Below are 21,600 nucleotides of genomic sequence, written 5' to 3'. Positions count from 1 at the left end.
ACAGAACAGAACAGAACAGAATAGAATAGAATTCTTTATTGGCCAGGTGTGATTGGACACACAAGGAATTTGTCTTTGGTAGAACAGAACAGAATATAATTCTTTATTGGCCAGGTTGATTGGACACACAAGGAATTTGTCGTTGGTAGAACAGTACAGTACAGAACAGAACAGAACAGAATAGAATAGAATTCTTTATTGGCCAGGTGTGATTGGACACACAAGGAATTTGTCTTTGGTAGAACAGAACAGAATAGAATTCTTTATTGGCCAGGTGTGATTGGACACGCAAGGAATTTGTCTTTGGTAGAACAGAATAGAATAGAATAGAACAGAACAGAATAGAATTCTTTATTGGCCAGGTTGATTGGACACACAAGGAATTTGTATTTGGTAGAACAGAACAGAACAGAATAGAATAGAATTCTTTATTGGCCAGGTGTGATTGGACACACAAGGAATTTGTCTTTGGTAGAACAGAACAGAACAGAATAGAATTCTTGATTGGCCGAGTGTGATTGGACACACAAGGAATTTGTCTTTGGTAGAACAGTACAGAACAGAACAGAACAGAATAGAATAGAATTCTTTATTGCCCATGTGTGATTGGACACATAAGGAATTTCTCTTTGGTGCCTATGCTCTCAGTGTACATAAAAAGACAAGATACATTCGTCAAGAATCTTAAGGTGCAGCACTTAATGATAATCATAGGGTACAAATAAGCAATCAGGAAACAATCAATACTAATATAAATCATAAGGATACAAGCCACAAACTTATAGTCCTGTAGTCATAAATGGGAGGAGATGGGTGATAGGAATGAAGATAAGACTAATAGTAATAGTAACACAGCCTTAGTGAATGGTTTGACAGTGGTGAGGGAATTATTTGTTTAGCAGAGGGATGGTGTTTAGGAAAACTGTTCTTGTGTCTAGTTGTCTTGGTGTGCAGTGCCCTATAGCGTTGTTTTGAGGGTAGGAGTTGAAACAATTTATGTCCTGGATGCGTGGGGTCTTTTTTGGTAGAAGAATCCTTGAGACCAGGCACACTTCTCAAACTAAGGAAAGGCCACCATTTCCAGAGGTATGTACGCAATAGCATGCCCATGTGAGCCACAGATAGAAATCCCTTGCTCATTATCCCAAGATACTCCAAACACACAGGGTGCAAAAATCCAGACAGGCACTAGGTGGCATCAAAGAGAGGTTACCATATTTCTTAGCTGTCATCTGGTAGCAACTCCAAGTTTTGCAACCCAGATAGTTTTGTCCAAATTGAGTGGTGCAGTAGCCTAGAGGCGGAGCTCTCCCCTCACAATCAGGAGGCTGTGAGTTGGATCCTGAGTAGAGGCAGACACTCCTCTCTCTCTGTTGCACAATGAAGCTATATCTGCTGAACAAAACTCCACATTGGCAACAGGAAAGGCAACTGGCCAATAATCACTCAGCTCCATTCAGTTGCCAATGACTCTACCCCGCAAGGGATTATGGGGTCATTAAAATAAGATGATCATTTCATCCAAATTATACTGGGGGTAGTACTCGAGGTTATGGCTTAATTAATAAAGTTGTACAATTTCATAAGGGAATCCTGTTTAATTTATTAATTAAACCTAGTCCTGGTTCTTCATTTTGGAAATCTGATCGCTTTAATTATCCAAGCAGGTGGTAATGCAACTCACGGCAATGTGTCCCCGGAGGACAGATGTTGCCAGTAATCCCATCAAGTGGCTTGGGAGAAGAGGACCCTCCAATGCAGTGAAACCCAGCGGCACATTCACCGCTTGGAGCTGATAAACCTGAGGAAGAAGCAGGAATGAAGGGAAACAGAACCTTAGGGTGATTCTTAGCACTACGTTGCACAAATATCAGCAAGGAAAAGGTAATAAACAGAGATAGAGATAGAGATAGAGATAGAGATAGAGATAGAGATAGAGATAGAGATAGAGATAGAGATAGAGATAGAGATAGAGATAGAGATAGATAGATAGATAGATAGATAGATAGATAGATAGATAGATAGATAGATAGATAGATAGATACAAAAATAAATAAAGAAATTGTAAAGTTAAAGTCAGTTTGGTCCGCTGGTTAAGGCACCAGGCTACAAAACTGGGCGACAGTGATTTCTAGTCCTGCCTTAGGCACAAAAGCATTTGTGTTGTGGCTCACCAGTGGCTAACAGAGCTGGCAGCAGAGTTGGATAGTGAGGAGGTTGGGGAGGAACATGGGGCAGTCCTCGAGGTTGAGGAAAGCTCAGACGAGGACTCTCAGAGGCAGAGAGGGATCTAGACAGCAGTGAAGCAGAAGAACAGCTGGAGCCTGTTCCCAGTGTGTGGATGCACTGAGCTGCCAGAGCAAGAACAACTAAGAAAGCAGGGTGGACTTAAGAGTAAAGCCACACCTTGGAGGTGATTGGCCCCTCCCAGAGGAAATAAAAGAGGAATGAGAGGGGAGGAAACAATTCATTCCTTCAGTTATTGCAAGAGTGGAAAGTTCTGTTTGTGATTATAAGAGATTCTGTGCCTGATTTTGCTTTGCTCTGCATTTGGAAACTCGTTATCTGGCAGCGCTCCAAACGAGATAAGGTGCGTGTGGATAAACATTCCTCTGAAAGACTGTTTGCCAAGCCTTGCTGACTTTGAGTGAAAGGAATTCAGAGTCGTGTAAATAAAAGAGGTTTTGCCAGGACCAAGACTTTGCTTCTTGCTTTCTAAGGAAGCCTGGATTGGCACGTCTGGGTGACTTTGGGCCAACCCCTCTCGATAGGAATCAGGCAATGACAAACCACTTCCAAAATCTTGCCAAGAAAATTGCAGAGACTCTCCAGGGAGTCCCTAGGAATCAACACTAATTCAAAGGCATACATACAGTATGTAAAGCACAGCGTGTATCTGGACTTCTTTACATACTCAGTATACTCTGCAACAAAGAGTTGGGATGGAGTCAGGAGGCCCACGTGTTCAACCAACCAACCCACAATATTGAAATGGCCTTTGTGATTACTGCCTTCCCAACCCAGCCATGATTGATAAGTCATCAGACCCTTCCTTCAATAGCTCAATGCCAACTCCGTGGACATTTGCGCAATAGTCACTTGTGTTTAAGTGCAATCCGTTGCTTAATTGATTGCCAGATGGCTTGCCGGCAAAAATGACAATAAAATATCAGGATTAACGACGCAAGGAACTGTATATCTGGATATCAGGAGTAATCAATTAGAAAAGCAATTATAAGACAACTTGCAAATTTCCTCACATCTGTATTCTGTCGTAAACTGTGATTGCGAGCTCTCTGGAGCAATTGTTCTTGCAGACGGAACTTGGTGGAGGATCCAAGGATAGGCAATGGCTTTCATATGACCCAAATCTTTCCAGGTACTTAAAGAGGGTGACACGATCAGCCTTATCTTCTCAAGGCTAAGAGCATCTTTGAATCCTTCAACTTCTTTGCATAAATTTTAATTTCTGATAGACGAGAACGTCTGTAGTTCAAGGGTGAAACTTTGGAGCTCCTGAGGCTCTCTGAGCTTGCTTGTTTTCTTGCAGATGTTTTATTAGCCTGGGTGGTGCAGTGGTTAGAGTGCAGTACTGCAGGCTACGTCTGCTTCCTGCCAGCTGCCTGCAATTTGGCAGTTCGAGTCACACCAGGCTCAAGGTTGACTCAGCCTTCCATCCTTCCAAGGTGGGTAAAATGAGGACCCAGATTGTTGCAGGCAATAGGCTGACTTTGTAAACCGCTTAGAGAGGGCTGTAAAAGCACTGTGAAGCGGTATATAAGTACTATTGCTATTTTCCTTCCTTCCTTCTCTCCCTCTCTCTTTCTTTCTTTCCTTCTCTCCACCCTCCCTTCTCTCCCTCCCTCCCTCCGTTCCCTTCATGGTCATTAGAATGCAGTATGACAGGCTAACTCTGCTCATAGCCAGCAGTTTGATCTTGACCAGCTCATGGTTGACTCAACCTGCTGTCCTTCTGAGATCAGTAAAATGAGGACCCAGATTGTTGCGGGCAACAGGCTGACTCTGTAAACTGCTTAGAGAGGGCTGTTAAAGGGGTATATAAGTCTAAGTGCTATTGTAATTTTCCTTCCTTCCTTCCCTCCCTCCCTTCCCTTCACAGTAGTTAGAATGCAGTATGGCAGGCTAACTCTGGCTATAGCCAGCAGTTCGATCCTGACCAGCAGCCTTCCATCCTTCCGGTGTCATAAAAATGAGGACCCAGATTGTTGGGGGCAATAGGGAGACTCCGTAAACAGCTATGAGAGCACTGTAAAGCACTGCAAAGCCTAAGTGCTATTGCCATTACCCAATGAGGCAACATCATCCATGCATGGGTGATGCTATCTAACAGGCTAACTAAACATCTGCGAGAAAACAACCAAGCTCAGAGAGAACCAAGATCTCCACAATTTAATATTTTTTAAATCAGCCTCATAACTCATCTTTGAACCTGCTCCAGCCTGTCTTAAGATGTGACCATTATTGGACAAGGTATCTCTTCTGACCCCCTCCTCCGTCCAGTAACGAATGCCGAGACAAGCTTAGCTGGAATGCCACAACACTTTATTAGCAGAATTATAAATCTTGGCGGCTGTAAGCCCAAACACGAACGAACAGATAAAGAACCTTGGCAGCAACCCAGACTCCGACAGCTACAGATAACAGCTTCTCCAGCGTTGATAATTAAGTTGAATCCTGCAACCAGCCTCCTCACAAGGTCCCTCCTTATATACTGTCCTGAGAGGAGCCTAATTATGACCACCTGGGTCCAATTATCTTCTGTATCTGTGTAGTTGTTCTCTACGTCTATCTGCCCGCCGTTGCCGGGCATCCAGGACCAACTCCCTTGTCTCCTCCCCACTGCTCCAAGGCCTGACGTCAGGAGCACACTCCCTTTGGCTTTCACCACTGCTCCATGCCTCAGGCACCTCCTGGTGGCCAACCAACCTCTCTGATCCCTGCTCGGAGTCAGAACCCTGTCCAGGGTCCTCCACATCTTCCAGAGTCGACTCATAGGGCCCCTCGCTGTCAGAGTCTGTTTGCAGCTCCAACAGCTCCTGCTGGGCCACAACAGTATCCTAACTGAGGCACGACCTAACACAGAATAAGGTGAAACATTGGGGGGGGGGTTTCCCATACAAAAACAAAATCCACCCTTTGCTAACAACACAGAGGGATATTTCTGCAAGAATCTTTTTTTTAAAAAGAGTTTCTGGACACACGAAGCTTCTAATGTCATGCTCAAGAGTGATGTGAATCAGAAATGAAGCACATGCCTTTTTACCTGGTGCATTACAATAAAGTCCTGGTGGGCACGGAATGGGCTCAGGGCTCCCTTCTGGACAGTAGGAGCCAGGAGAACATTTTGCCCCTGTGGCGGTTGCTGGACAAAGACAGTTCCCATTGGTGTAGTTATCGAGATCAAAGGGTTGAGGGGTCCAAGCAGCTGAAATGCAGAACCAGCCTGGGGGAGAAATAGAATAGAATTCTTTATTGGCCAAGGGTGATTGGACACACAAGGAATTTGTCTTTGGTGCATATGCTCCAGGGGTGGGTTTCAACCGGTTCGCGGCGGTCCCTGCGAACCGGTTGGTCGCCGAACCTAGAAGTAAGTAACTTCCGGGAATGGCAAAGGGCGCGCCCACCCGCCCGCGGTCCTTACCCGGTTTTGACGAGTTCTGCGCTTCCACGCATGCGCAGGACGCATACAGCGCCTGCGCGATCGTCCAGGAGCAGGTGGAGCGTCGCGCAGACGCTAGTACGCATGCGTGCACCGCGCGCGTGCCCGAGGACGCCGCCGGCCCCGTTCCAACCGAACCGATTGGAACAGGGCGAGAAACCCACCCCTGATATGCTCTCACTGTACATAAGTGCACATAATAAGGAGAACATGAAGAAATGGTAGATTGCACTACGGACAACTAATTTTCAATGAGCACAGTCCAAACTCTTTTTGAATTTGGTCTACAAAAAGAGGCAGGGTACTTAAATATCCTTTGTAATTTCTTTAATAAAATCATCAAAAAGATTTTTACTAAATCATGTTTTATAAAAGCAAAGCAAAACCAAGCTAAACCCAATGCTCATTGGGTTGTTCCCAAATCCCAAAATCAAGAGTCTTGCAAAAGACTCATCCACCTATCTCCTTCCTACTCTAATTTACATTTACAAGAGATGAACCAAAAAAAAGAACACATCACAGAAGAACTGGTTCAGAACAGGAAAGAAATCAGAGGATGACAGGTAAACAATTCCTCAGATTAGGGAAACTGGGAGATAAGAGTTTGAAATAGATGGAGCTGGAAGTGGGAATAAAGGGGGAGATGGAAATGGAGATGGAAGTGGAGATGGAGATAGAGGTGGAGATGGAGATGGAAGTGGAGGTGAAAGTGGAGATGGAGATGAAGTTGGAGATGGAGGTGGATGTAGAAATGGAGATGGAAGTGGAGATGGAGATAGAGGTGGAGATGGAGATGGAAGTGGAGGTGAAAGTGGAGATGGAGATGAAGTTGGAGATGGAGGTGGATGTAGAGATGAAAGTGGAGATGGAGATTATGGTGGAAGTGGAAGTGAACATGGATGCAGAGGAGGCGATGGAGGTGGAGGTAAAGTCCACCTTCACCTTCACGGTGGAGGTGAAGGTGGAGCTGGAGGTGGAGATTAGGTAGAGATGGAAACAAAGCTGGAGATGGAGATTGAGGTAGAGAAGGAGGTGGAGTTATAAGTGGGGATAGAGATAGAGATGGGGATGATTTTGGCAGATGTACAGAAACATTTCTTCTTCAACATGTAGCCTCACCTGCATCACACTTTCCTGAAACTGTAGTTAAGTTCTCCTTCCCACAGTAGTGTCCTGGAAGGCAGGGTAAGCAGCTGTCCAAGCTTTGTGCCATGGGGTCTGGATTATAATAGCCCCGAGGACATGGAAACTGGATGGCATATCTGGTTCCTTTGGGGCACAACAAAAGAGAGGCAAGAACCAGAATCATTCCTCAAACATGCAATGTTTGCAATGTGTTTTTTGTCCTAGTTGTAAGATTGGAAGTAAGCTTAAGATACAGAAGGTCCCAGGCTAAATCAAATATTTATGGTAATTCAAGAACAGTAATAACTAACTTTAAAAAATAGTAATAACAGTAGCTTTTCTGGAAGGTTAATCTAAAATATTTTTCCTGTCATGCTGATTTTATAGACAATGCCTTTTCCTTTGTTTGGTGCTAGCAGAAATAGGATACTGTTGAAGAAAATACTGATAGATTTCTTTCTGGTTGCTTAAAAGAGTTGGCTACTCATCATGAAAGCAAAAAGAATGAGATACTATGTCATTCTAAGAAAATCCAACAATCTAAATGAACATTAAAAGGCAGAGACAAAGGATGACCTTGGCTCTCTAGCAAGAATTTTGTTCTTTCTAGTACAAAGCAGCAAAGATCATATATGCTAAATATTGGGAAAATGTGAATACCCCACCAGAGGAGGCTGTAATTTAAAAAAAAAATGACTGTGCCGAAATGGTTAGATTAACCTTTAAAATTAAAGATCAAGAGGATGCAGAATATTATATGATTTGCAATAAATTCTATGGATGGATAGAAGCAAGAGATAGGAATTAGAGAAACATAAGATCATAAATGTTAGCCCTGAAACTAAGAAGGTAAATAATTACAATACTTTAATGTAAGAAGAAAACTAGCTAAAAGCTTTTTGGTTAAAGTAAACTATTATTACTATATTATTATTGTTGTTATTAGCTTGAACGTCGATGTTTAACACCAGTCTTCTTTTTTTTTTTGGTCTTTTTTATTTGTAAATGGTATAGCCTGATTGTCAGCGTTCCAAGTATCATATAGAATTAAATCAGAGTCCAAGGCAAAACGATCCTTAAAGTTCCAATTTAATAAATCAGACCTCTTAGCACATCTGTGTAATCCCAATTCTAAAGAGCTTCCTGGGATTCCACCCAGTTAAAAGTTCATGATCTTGTCCCCACACCCACAAATCCATCACGTGGTCCAATCTTCTTCTTCCACGCTGTCATCTCCACCCAGCTGCTTCCGGTCAGGTGTAAAAGTGCGGAGACCAAAGATGACTTTGGTCTTCTAGAAAAGAATGACAACAACACATTCCACAATCCTACTCCATTCTATTCCCCCCTCCCATCAACTATACTAATGAAACAGCCTAATGAAATAAGAGAAAGTGTGGCAGGCCAAAAATTCTAAAAGGAATAGAATTGCAGGCCTAACACTGACACTGGACTGCTTTTTAAAAAAAAAATACCTATGAATAAAATTTATTTTAAAAAAAACCACAAGAAACCTACTGTTTCTGTTATGTGCTTCTTTCAGATATTTTGCATAACTGTGCCTAACTGTCAGCAGATGGCACTCCTGTATCTGGATAGATAGCGAAACTCTGAAATATTGCCTTTGTATTTATTTCCCTTTTGAAATCAGATTCGCCTCTTTCCTCAAACGGGAAACTGGGAATTTGTTTTCAGTTCATCAAAAAAAAAGAATTGTGGATTTTCTTTTAAGGACTTCAGCTTTGAGCTTACCTTCAGGACAATAAAACCCGGGAGGGCACGGGAAACCATCGTAACTGGTGGCGTTTTCAGGGCAGTAGTATCCCGCGGGACAAGCGAAGCAAACGGACTGTGCGGTGAGGTTATTGTAAGTCCCTGCAAGGCAGGGGAAAGGGTGGCTGGTTCCTTTTGGGCAATAGTGGCCCACAGGACAAAATCCTCCTTGTTCTGGAAATCCTACAAGAAAGAAAGAAAAAAATGGGAAAACCTACAAGGATGCTTCTAGTCCTCAAGAAACAAAGAGAAAGGAATGGCAGGGAGGTAGAGAGGAGCTTGAAAACAAAAATCAGCCCTCGTGTATTAACCTCCGTCCTCAAATTCTTAGGGGAATGAAACCCAATTTGGTTTTCACTTCCTCGGGGAGAAAAAGGTTTGGAAGATCGCAATTTGGGACAGTGGTCTGGAAAAGCCATTTTATATTAGCTTCTTTTTTTCTATTATTTTTCCCCAGCAAATCGAGGTAGTGCCCCTCCCTCCAGTTTAATTTATTTTAAACTAAGCCGATTTGATGAGTAATCAGTGGAACAAATATACCTACATTTGCAGACTGCCAAGATTGCAGTCTTACACAGGTCTTTTTGGTAGGAGCAAACTCTAGGATACAAACTCTGCTAGGATATAGGTAAAGGTAAGTGCTAGCATATGTACTAGTCATTCCCAGACTCTAGGGGGCGGTGCTCAACTGTGTTTCAAAGCCAAAGAGCCAGAGCTATCCTAAGATGTCTCCATGGCCATGTGGCCAGCATGACTCAACGCCGAAGGCGCATGGAACGCTGTTACCTTCCCACCAAAAGTGGTTCCTATTTTTCTACTTGCATTTTTTACGTGCTTTCGAACTGCTAGGTTGGCAGAAGCTGGGACAAGTAACAGGAGCTCACTCCGTTATGCAGCACTAGGGATTCGAACCACCAAACTGCTGACCTTTCTGATTAGCAACAGCAATAGCAGTTAGACTTCATAGGGCTTTCAGCCCTCTCTAAGCGGTTTACAGAGTCAGCATATTGCCCCCAACAACAATCCGGGTCCTCATTTTACCCACCTCAGAAGGATGGAAGGCTGAGTCAACCTTGAGCAGGTGAGATTTGAACAGCCGAACTGCAGAACTGCAGTCACCTGAAGTAGCCTGCATTGCTGCATTTAACCACTGCGCCACCTCGGCTCCTGATTGACAAGCTCAGCGTCTTAGCCACTGAGCTACTGTGTCCAGGATATATTCTTAAGCAAATAAGGGCAGGTTTGCACTGATAATCATCATCATATTTTAATGACCACATAATCCCTTGCGGGTTGGAGTCTGGACAACTGAATGGAACTGAGTGATTACTGGCCGGATGTTATTCTTGTTGCCAATGCGGAGTTATATTCAGCAGATATATTCTCATCATGCCCAGAGAAAGAAATATTTGCCTCTACCTAGGATTGAACTCACAGCCTCCTGATTTTGAGGTGAGAGCTCCACCTCTAGGCCACTGCACCGCTTGGCAGGATTGCACTGTGATACCCATTTAATATTTAGATTACCCCTGAACCTGCTGTAGGGGAAGAGAGAATAACCTGTATTAAAGGTAACACAACACAGGAAGGCTTATATGTGTGTGCCTGCAACTACTCACCCATCACCACCTCCTGATTAATTGGGATGCCTCGTTAGTAAACAAAGCAGTTTCAATCAATTCATCTGATTAATCTATTAAAACCAGATTGGGCAGGATCTGAATGTGAATGAAGTTAGCTTAACACCCACACAGCTGATTTTGTGCTGGAAGGAAAGGAGAAAAGGGATCTGATGGGGATTTCGCACAGAGAGACGGAGTTGCACCCTGCTTGGCAGAACATGGGACGTGGTGGCTCAGTGGCTAAGACACTTAGCTTGTCGATCAAAAGGTCGGCAGTTCAAATCCTTAGCGCCGCGTAACAGAGTGAGCTCCCATTACTTGTCCCAGCTTCTGCCAGCCTAGCAATTCGAAAGCAGGTAAAAATGCAAGTGGAAAAAGAGGAGCCACCTTTGGTGGGAAGGTAACAGCGTTCCGTGTGCCTTCCGCTTTTAGTCATGCCAGCCAGATGACCATGGAGACATCTTCGGATAGTGCTGGCTCTTCGGCTTTGAAACAGAGATGAGCACTGGCCCCTGGAGTCAGGAAGAACTCGCACATATGTGTGAGGGGAACCTTTACCTTTACCTTGACAGAACATGCAGCGGGATGTCAGCTGGCCCTTCTCACCTGCTGGGGAAGGTGTAGTGGCTCCAGGTAGGCAGTAGTAGCCAGCCAAGCAGGCTCCAGAGGGTGCCGAGAGACCAACAGAGGAGCAGTAATACCCAGGTGGGCAGGCAATGCAGCTGGACTCAAGCGAAAGATACAGTCTGGGGAGACAAGAATTCCCAGCTAACTTAATAGGAGATATAATAATAGGATTGGGAGGGACCTTGGAAGTCTTCTGAAGCCACCTCTTCCTCAAGCAGGAGATCTTGTTGGATCTGCTAGCAAATCCCTTATTTGACACTCTGTAAATGGTGACTTAGCAATAGCAATAGCAGTTAGACTTATATACCACTTCATAGGGTTTTCAGCCCTCTCTAAGCGGTTTACAGAGTCAGCATATTGCCCCCAACAACAATCCGGGTCTTCATTTTACCCACCTCGGAAGGATGGAAGGCTGAGTCAACCATGAGCTGGTGAGATTTGAACAGCCGAACTGCAGAACTGCAGTCAGCTGAAGTAGCCTGCAGTGCTGCATTTAACCACTGTGCCACCTCGGCTCTATACTTGGGTTAGAGATGCCAATATTATGTTCACCAAGCAAAATCAGTATTTCTGGCTTTGCCAATCCAGAGGAGCCATGATCAGGAGTGGGATTCTACCGGTTCAGATTGGTTCGGATGATCAGCTGGGAGTGATCCGAAGATCAGCTGGGAGTGAATCAGGGGTGAAATGCAGCCGGTTCAGACAGGTTCTGGGGGACCGGTAGTAGACATTTTGAGTAGTTTGGAGAACCGGCAAATACCGCCTCTGGCTGGCCCCAGAGTGGGGAAGGAAGGGAGATTTTTGCAATACCCTTTCCCCGGGAGTAGGGAGGGAATGGGGATTTTGCAGCATCCTTCCCGCAGGAGAGGAGAGGGAATGGAGAATTTGCAATATCCTTCCCCTGCCACCCGCACCAAACTATGCCCACAGAACTGGTAGTCAAACTTTTTGAATTTTACCACCAGAGTGAAGTGGTTCGCTCCCACTAGCAAGTGGACCTGCCCACCCGCCCCTGAGCTTTACCTACTTTATCTTCTCAGCTGAGTCACGCGGCAGAGTGGATTGCCACACCTCAGTCGTTTTCCTTCCCAAGCAATAATCTGGAAGGTAAGTCTTCTCTAAACTGTGCACACACACGCAGCAAACTGGTTGTTAAACCGGTAGGATCCCACCCCAGCCATGATGCTTGGATCATCCACCAAAACTATGATGTATGGCCTTTCCCTCTTCTTCAGCATAACAGAGTTGGAAGGGACATGGAGGTCTTCTAGTCCAACCATCTGCTCAAGCAGGAAGCCCTATACCATTTCAGATAAATGGTTGTCCAATCTCTTCTTTAAAACCTCCAGTGTTGGAGCACCCACAACCTCTGGAAGCACTTCCTTCTCAAGGGGACAAAGTAATCACAGTCCATATGTTCCTAAGAGCCATACCTGTCTGAGAAAGTACCTGCCGGACATGGCAGAGGGATTCTAGTGCCAGCTGGGCAAAAATGCCCCACTGGACATGGGCCTCCAGCACTAATATTCGTGATCCCATCAGGATTTGGGACACTAGAGCCTGAAGAGAAAGCCAAGACAAAAAACATCAGAACAGAAATAGTGGTAATTAGCTTAGAAGTCTACATCAAATACTAGCTGTTAGATGTTTGGAAATAGGCAGGGATGGGATTCAGGCAGTTTGCACCGGTTTGGGCAAATCGGATGTTAATTTTGCATCCAGTTCGCCGAACTGGTTATTGCAAGCACCGGCTGGCCTTGCCCTCCCCACCATTCCCAGGAGCTTTCAGCCCTCTCTAAGCGGTTTACAGAGTCAGCATATCACCCCCAACAACAATTCGGGTCCTCATTTCACCCACCTCGGAAGGATGGAAGGCTGAGTCAACCTTGAGCCGGTGAGATTAGAACTGCTGAACTGCAGATAACAGTGGCCTGCAGTGGCCTGCAGTACTGCACCCTAACCACTGCGCCACCTCGGCTCTTGATGGAGGAAAGCTGTTCTTCTTTCCTCTCTTGTTTGTTTTGTATGTGTTGTTTTGTTTAAAAAGAATAAAAAATATATTTTGAAAAAGCTATTCGCAACCGGAATGGTCCATTTCTAAAAAATAGGGGTGCTCCGAACATTTTGGAAAACAGATGCAGTCACTATGACTGCAGGTCTGTGGTGATGGGTTAAAATGGGAGCTTGTTGATTATGTACATCAGATGCACAATCCATTGCAACACTCTTAAAAAAAAGAATAGATGCAGCTGGAATTTAAAATAAGAGGCAATACACACAACCTACCAGTTCTGCAAAAGAATCCTGGCAAACAGGGACCACTGGGGGAAGATAATCCTGATTCCCCACAAAACATCCCTGGATAGAAACACAAATAATCTATTTTCAACTTACAGGGTGATCTGAATAAAATAAAACTGATCCCTTTTTCCCAACTGAGAGGGATATATACTCCGCTCAGGCCCTGCCGCATTCAACAATGCAAACACTATGTTCTTTTAAAAAAAAACAGTTTATTTATACATTCTGGGATGTGGTGTTTCAGTGGCTAAGACGCTGAGCTTGTTGATCAAAAAGGTCAGCAGTTCGGCGGTTTGAGTCCCTAGCGCCGCGTAACGGAGTGAGCTCCCGTGTCTTGTCCCAGCTTCTGCCAACCTAGCAGTTCGAAAGCAGGTAAAAAATGCAAGTAGAGAAATAGGGACCACCTTTGGTGGGAAGGTAACAGTGTTCCGTGCCCCTTTGGCATTTAGTAATGCCAGCCACATGACCATGGAGACATCTTCAGACAGTGCTGGCTCTTCCGGTTTGAAACGGAGATGAACATCACCCCTTGAATCGGGAACAACTAGCACATAGGTGCGAGGGGAACCTTTACCTTTACCTTATTTATACATTTTCACATTACATACATACTTGCTTAGTGAACAGCATATTGTCTGGATCATTTTGCTTATATTATAATACTTTTCCCATCCCTAATTTCTACCTCTATTATCCAACCATTTATAAACAAATCCCATGTTTGAAATACGCTGTATCTTCTTTTTCTTTCATCTTTAATGTTAATCTGTCCATTTCTGCACAATCTAATTTTTTTAAATTACATCTTCTTCTGTAGGTGTTTCCTCATTTTTCCAGTGCTGTGCAAATGCAATTCTTGCTGCTGTCTAAACATGTAATATCAAATGTATATTATATATATAGGTGTGTGTGTGTTTAATTTGTGCTGATAAATAAATAAAGGGAGACTAGTATAGATCTATTTCAAGCTATTTAGCTCTCATCAGCTAGCCATACCCTTACTGGGATTCGAACCTGGGCTATATTACATATTAGGCAGACGTCTTAGCCATTAAGCCATAGGCTCTGATCCGTTATCAGCTGAGCCAGGGAGAAAGGTATATATTTAAAGTCACAACCCCTGGTTGATATATATATATATATATATATATATATATATATATATATATATGTATGTATGTATGTATGTATGTATGTATGTATGTATGTATGTATGTATGTATGTATGTATGTATGTATGTATATGTATATGTTTATGTTAAATGTTAAAGTGCTGCTTTAACATTTTTTCTAAGCATGTATCAGAGATGGCACTCAGCAGGTTCTGACCAGTTCTGGAGAACTGGTAGTGGAAATTTTGATTACTTCAGAGAACTCATAAATACCACCTCTGGATGGCCCTGCCCCATCTGTTCTCTGACTCCCGAGTCTCAGCTGATCAGGAGGAAATGGGGATTTTGCAGTAACCTTCCTCTGGAGTGGGAAGGGAACGGAGACTTTGCAGTATCCTTCCCCTGGATTGGGGAGGAAATGGAGATTTTACAGTAACCCTAACCCTAACCCTAACCCTAACCCTGCCACGCCCACCAAGCCATGCCCACCAAGCCACACCCACAAAACCAGTAGTAAAAAAAATTGAATCCCATCACTGCCATGTATGTATTTTTGTTCAATATTTCTTTCCTTTTGCACATGTCCACCACATATGATAATATGTACCTGGGGTCTGGTTACATTTCCAATATCCGGTGGACAAGTTTTTAAACATCTTGGAAATGCTACGTTCTTGAAGAAATGACAGGCAATGCCCACAGCCTTGGAGATCTCGGTCAAAGTTTAAATAGACTGAAATAAAAGTGACTTTTGTTTCCGAGATAGGAGAGCTCACCTGAAGGGCATTGCTGGCATCTCTGAGGTTGATCAATACCAGCAGATGGATTGTAAGTCCCGGGGGGGCAGGGATAAAAGGAGACCCCGGTCCTTGGTGGGCAGTAAAATCCAGGTGGACATTGATATCTTACACCATTTTTACAATAAAGACCAGCTGGGCAGGGAAAACATTCATCTTGGCCTGGGAAAAAAAGAGAAAAAAATGAAGTAAGCCACTGTCTACTCTTCCTGGTTCTTCTTTGTGAATTCAATCAAATTCTCCTTTAGCTTAAATATGAAGGTGTAGATTTATTAGACATGGATCCCAAGGCTGCTTATCCATGCTTGTTCCTATTTTGTCAGCAGAAATCCTAACACAACAGTCTAGGTTGGCTTACTGGAGAAGAAGAACAAGAACTTCCAAAGAAACACCAGTAGAACTTTGGGAGAACCTAGACAGAATTAGAACTGGTTTTGTAATAAGCCTAAATGTCAGAGTGTGAACAGGTTGACTATTTTTAGAAAACCAGGAGAAAAATATAGTAAACAGAGGTTTGTCTTTCAAACAGTGGTTTAGCTACAAGGGATATATACATACATGTACTATGCAAAGTCAGGCAATCAATCATCAACTGCAGCATGGAAGCACACATGGATAAAGAGATGCCCTTACAGGGCCCCTCTTATAAAACAGCCTCTTAAAGGGATAACAGTTAAATAACCCTGCTGGCTCATTGTCATTGAATCATCATCACAACATTAAAGTATTACAGCATAGTTAGGTTCATTTCTGAGCCTCTGGGGTTAAAGTGAAGGAAACCAGCTGAAATCCATCAGCAATTCCTACCAGCGAAGCGTGAATCCTCCTTTTCACAGCTGACCTGTTATTGCACTGTATTCCCCATCTCGGCATGGAGACGGCATGGATGACCCTACAGGGCAGAAGTGACCTTCAGGACACAAGTCTCCAGTTACTCTGTCCATTGGTCTTGCTGCACGTGTCCCACCCTTGCAGTAAAACCCTGAAAACAGAGGGGGAAATCAATTGCATTAAATCATAATTCATTGCAGAAGAAAGCAGAAAGACAAACTTACCCTGGAAACACCAAAGTTTCAGATTTGTAAAGTTTTCTATTATGTATCAATTTGCATGTTGCCAGTCACTCAAGAATTACTGTATTTTTGGAGTATAAGACGCAGGTTTTTCCCCAAAAAAGAGGGTGGAAATTTGGGTGTGTCTTATATACCGAATGTAGCCCCATCAGAGGCCGAATTTTTCTTCTAATTATTTTCCTCCCCAAAAACTAAGGTGCTTCTTATACTCCAGAGCATCTTATGCTCTGAAAAATATGGTGAGTTTGTTATCACGAACTGGAAGGCAAATGCTATTCATTGGGAGGAAAAAATTACAAGGAGCAGAAAAAAATATTTATCCTTCCAGCATTCCCTAGTTAGGTGCCTAGTAGCTGAATAGGATCATAGCTCCCACAATTCCTAGTGCTGAAATTCTAGAAGTAGCTATCTCCCTAATCAATAGGTTAGGACGTGTCTACAATGTGTATTATATTAAAATCCAAAGCAGGTGGAAGTATAAAAAATATATAATAGCTCAAGGCTTAATTCCTTTGTTAAAATCCAGGACTCCAACCTCTCTAAATTACATTTTGATTTTGGATAATTCTCTTTAGAGTCCCAATAATCCAAAGGAAAGAGAGAAAAGTTAGTTTGAAGTGGGCTTCGCCGCTTTGAACGCAATTGAACCCATAGATTTCCTGGCCCAAGTACAGACCTACATTCAATGCATTAAGATTGCAAAGCTGAAATTATTAAAGCTGGATGCCACAATAAGCCGAAGCACTTTATAGAAGCAAAACTGTCAGCTTTCCTCTAGGGAAGGAATCATATTACGAGACTTCCTTTCCAAATTGCAATCAAAGATGAGCTTGCAATTTCACCATTATCTTCTCACCTGGAGCACAAGGTCCTGTAGGGGAGACACGTCCGGGGCTGCTGCAGAAATACCCAGGTGGGCATAGGCGACACCAGGTGGAATCTCGGCCTCCTTTCTGTTCATTCCATGTCCCGACTGGGCAGGGCATTTCCCTGGGGTCTTTGGTGCCCGCTGGGCAGTAGTGCCCAGCAGGACATAGACCTCCAAAGGGAAGTCCGGTCTTAGAAAAGAGAAAGAAGCCAACATGCGTGAGAAAGTCATTCTAATGCAAACCATGCAGTCTTCAAAACTTGAAGGAACTACTTAGGGTTTTGATCAAGGATGGTCCAAGGTTATATACAGCTGATCAAGACTTTCCTGGCCAACTTCTGCCAAGTTCCTAGATTTGAAGGAAGGCAAGAAGTATCTCAAAGGATCTTTGACAAGGAACAAGAATTTTCTTTTCCTTGAAATGACACCAAGCAATATTTTTATTATTTGAAATGGCCCTAGAATCTGTTGGAGACTAAAACTTGTAAGCAACTAGATTTCTTTCTTACCTGTTCATTAGCTACTTGAATCTGCTTTGTTTTCTCTGTTTTTCCGCATTTTTCACCTCCAAGATAAGAGCATGAAGGTAAAGGTTTCCCTCGCATATATGTGCTAGTCGTTCCTGACTCTAGGGGGCGGGGCTCATCTCCGTTTCAAGGCCAAAGAGCCAGCGCTGTCCAAAGACGTCTCTGTGGTCATGTGCACAGAACGCGGTTACCTTCCCATCAAAGATGGTTCCTATTTTCCTACTTGCACTTTTACATGCTTTCGAATTGCTAGGTTGGTAGAAGCTGGGACAAGTAATGGGAGTTCACTCCGTTATGTGGCGCTAGGGACTCGAACTGCCAAACTGCCAAGCTTTCTGATCGACATGCTCAGCATCTTAGCCACTGAGCCACTGCGCCCCTTTGATAAGAGCCTAGAAACTGGGAAATATTCCTTCCTAGAAAACAATAATCTGAAACTGACCTTGGACATATGCCACCGGTGATAAAAGTCTAGAAAGTTTCCTTGTATTCAGGCAGATCATTTGTCAACATTGAGAAGCAATGTATCCAGGTTTTTCAGTCCAGGTTTTTCAGGACTGGAAATGCTAGATATTGAACATGGCCCCTCCTGAAGGCAGATGGTGGACCCCATGTGACTCATTTTTTACTCACCTCTCTGCTTTTGCAGAATTGACTAGGATAGATTTACTAATATTGAACTTAAAACAGATGAGTAGAGTAGCGTAGAGTAGAATAGAATAGAATAGAATAGACCTGGAAATAGAGGTGATATTCAGCTAGTTCTGACAGATTCTAGAAAACCAGTAGTGCAAATTTTGAGTAGTTTGGAAAACCAGCAAACAGGCTGGCCCCGCCCTGCTGCCTCCCAGCTGATCTTCTTGCCCTGAACAGGAGAACAGAGCTGGGAAGCAGGTTAGTGGTGTGGGGAGGGAGATTTTGCAGTATCCTTCTCCTGCCACGCCCACAAAGCCAAGCCACTTCCACAAAGCCATGCCCACAGACCCAGTAGTAAAAAAAAAATTGAATCCCACCACTGGCTGGAAGGGACCTTGGAGGTCTTCTAGTCCAGCCCCCTGCTGGTTCCACTGGTTAATTGTCCTCACTATTAGGAAGTTTCGCCTGAATTCCAGGTTGGGTCTCTCTTTGATCAGTTGCCAACCATTATTTCTTGTCCTGCCCTCTGGTGCTTTGGAGAATAATTTGACCCCCTCTTCTTTGGGGCAGCCCCTCAAATACTGAAATAGTGCTATCATATGACCCCCAATTCTTCTTTTCCTTAGACTAGCCCTTTCCAAAATCTGCAGCCATTCTTCATATGGTTTAATCTCCAGGCTTTTGACAGATGAGAATTGTCCAAGCTGAATGTCTCCAATCTAATGTCTGGAAGGAATCACTTCCATTATCTTGGCCACTGAAAAATGGTTGCAAGCTTACCAAAACGAGGCAGGACAGGGGATGTTAGCACTGACTTACTGGCGAGGCATTTGTAGATCCTTGGAAGCAATAATAACCAGACTGGCAAAGTCCTTCAGGTGCCACCAAGCCAGGCTTGCTACAGTACATGCCCGCTGGGCACGGCTTACAGGTCCCTGGTCCAGTGCCGCGAAAAGTATCTGAATAAGTGCCCTAAATCAAAAGGAGGAAAATGTGTCAGGAGTCAAAAGAAATTGTAGGCATAGAAATGGTAAAAGACAATTTTATTTCATTCACTGAGCTTAAAGAGAGCTGTAAAGCACTGTGAAGCAGTATATAAGTCCAAGTGCTATTGCTATCCTCCTTCCCTCCTTCCCTCCTCCTTCCCTCCTTCCTTCACAATGGTTAAAATGCAATATGGCAGACTAACTCTGCCCATAGCCAGCAGTTCAATCCTGACCGGCTCAAGGTTGACTTAGCCTTCCATTCTTCCAAGATCAATAAAACAAGGACCCAGATTGTTGGTGGGCAAGATGCTGACTCTATAAACTACTTAGAGAGGGCTGTAAAAGCACTGTGAAGCTTTATATAAGTCTAAATGCTATTCCTTCCTTCCTTCCTCTTTCTCCCTTCTTTAGCACTTAGTAATAGCACTTACTTAAGAAGGATGGATGGATGGATGGATGGATGGATGGATGGATGGATGGATGGATGGAAGGAAGGAAGGAAGGAAGGAAGGAAGGAAGGAAGGAAGGACCGTGGTGACAGTGGTTATAATACACTATTGGAGACTAACTCACTGCCCACTGCCTGCAGTTCGATTCTCACCAGCTCAAAGTTGACTCAGCCTTCCATCCTTCTGAGATGGGTAAAATGAGGACCCAGATTGTTGGGGGCAAATATGCTGACTCTATAAACCATTTAGAGAGGGCTGTAAAAGCTCTGTGAAGCGGTATATAAGTCTAAGTGCTATTGCTACTTGGAACTTACCACTGGACAAAGAAGAGGCAGGATGCTTCGAGCTGGACAGTAATGCCCTTTGGGACAAGCCAATGGTTCCACCAGACCAGTGTGGTTGCAAAACATGCCAGCTGGGCATTCTCTGCAGGCGGCTTGAGCCAGGCTCTGGAATGAAAAGAAGTCGAGGAGGTTGAAAGGGCAAATCCCACTTACGCTTCAGTGAAGAAAAGTCTCAAAAAGCCTACATTCCCAGGCTTAGCAGTTCTGAAATGGAGTGAAAGAGATAAGGTTGATGTCCTTCCAGAGCCGTGATGGTGAGCCCTCTCTGTGGGTACATGCGCTGTTGACAGTGGCTCTTGTGGTTTCTGATGCTCATGGTTAGCTGGTCTTCGTAGGCACCGGAGTGCTGGAAAACGGCCTGAAAACCGCCAAAAAACAGGCTGTTTTCCAAGGGCGTTTTTGGGCTCATTTTCAGGCTATTTTTTCAGGGCGTTTTTGGACCAAAAATTGGCCAGAAAAACAGCCTGAAAAACGGCATGTGCGCACCAGCCAGCTGGTTTTGGGTTTACGGTGCTCTGGTGCACGCGAAGACCAGCTGGACAGCGTGCATGCATGTGCCGGAAACCTGAAGACAAGCTGGGTGGCGTGTGCATGCAGGTTTCCAGCACTCCGGCGCATGGACACATATGCATGTGCGTTCCGGTTTGGCTACTAGATGCTAAAAAGGTTTGCCATTACTGTGACTTTCTTTCTTTCGTGATCCTCTTGCTGATCACCATCCAGGGGGAGCTAAGAAGAGCAACGAAGATGTTTGGGGACTGGAGGCTAAAACATAGGAAGAACGGTTGCAGGAACTGGGTATCTCTAGTTTAATGAAAAGAAGGACTAGGGGAGACATGATAGCAGTCTTCCAATATCTCAGGGGCTGCCACAAAGAAGAGGGAGTCAAACTATTATCCAAGGCACCTGAGTGTAGAACAAGAAGCAATGGGTGGAAACTAATCAAGGAGAGAAGCAACTTAGAACTAAGGAGGAATTTCCTGACAGTGAGAAGAATTAATCAGTGGAACAACTTGCCTCCAGAAATTGTGAATGCTCCAACACTGGAAGTTTTTAAGAAGAGATTGGGCAACCATTTATCTGAAGTGGTGTAGGGTTTCCTGCCTAAGCAGGGGGTTGGACTAGAAGACCTCCAAGGTCCCTCCCAACTCTGCTATTCTATTCTATTCACCCAACAAATCACAAAGCCAGTTGCTAATTATTATTAGTAACTTATAAAGCCCTTCATGGTATTGGATCTGGGTACTTGAGAGACCGCCTGCTGCCAATTACTTCCCACAGACCCATTAGATCTCACAGGGTTGGCCTCCTTCGGGTTCCATCTACTAGCCAATGCCATCTGGCTACTACCCGGGGGAGGGCCTTCTCTGTGGCAGCTCCGGCCCTCTGGAATGAACTCCCCGCAGGGATTCGGACCCTCACCTCTCTCCAGGCCTTCCGGAAAGCAGTTAAAACCTGGCTTTGCTGGCAGGCCTGGGGTCGATGAGTTCCCTTCCCCTCTCGAACTGTGTGGCTGTTGATTGTCTTTTAAATTCCCTTGTACCTTCTTTGTCGTATTTCCTTCGTGTTTACCTCCCCACTGGGTTTGTGAGCTGCCCTGAGTCCCTCTGGGAAAAGGGCAGCATATAAATAAAATAAACCTTCAAACCTTCAAACCTAATCAAGGAGAGAAGCAACTTA

The sequence above is a fragment of the Thamnophis sirtalis genome, unplaced genomic scaffold, assembly GCF_051295495.1.
Source record: "Thamnophis sirtalis isolate CommonGarterSnake01/CBP01778 unplaced genomic scaffold, rThaSir2_p1.2 scaffold_2, whole genome shotgun sequence".
NCBI classification, from domain to species: domain Eukaryota; kingdom Metazoa; phylum Chordata; class Lepidosauria; order Squamata; family Natricidae; genus Thamnophis; species Thamnophis sirtalis.
The sequence above is the reverse complement of the archived record's forward strand: the minus strand, read 5'-3'. Positions refer to the sequence as shown.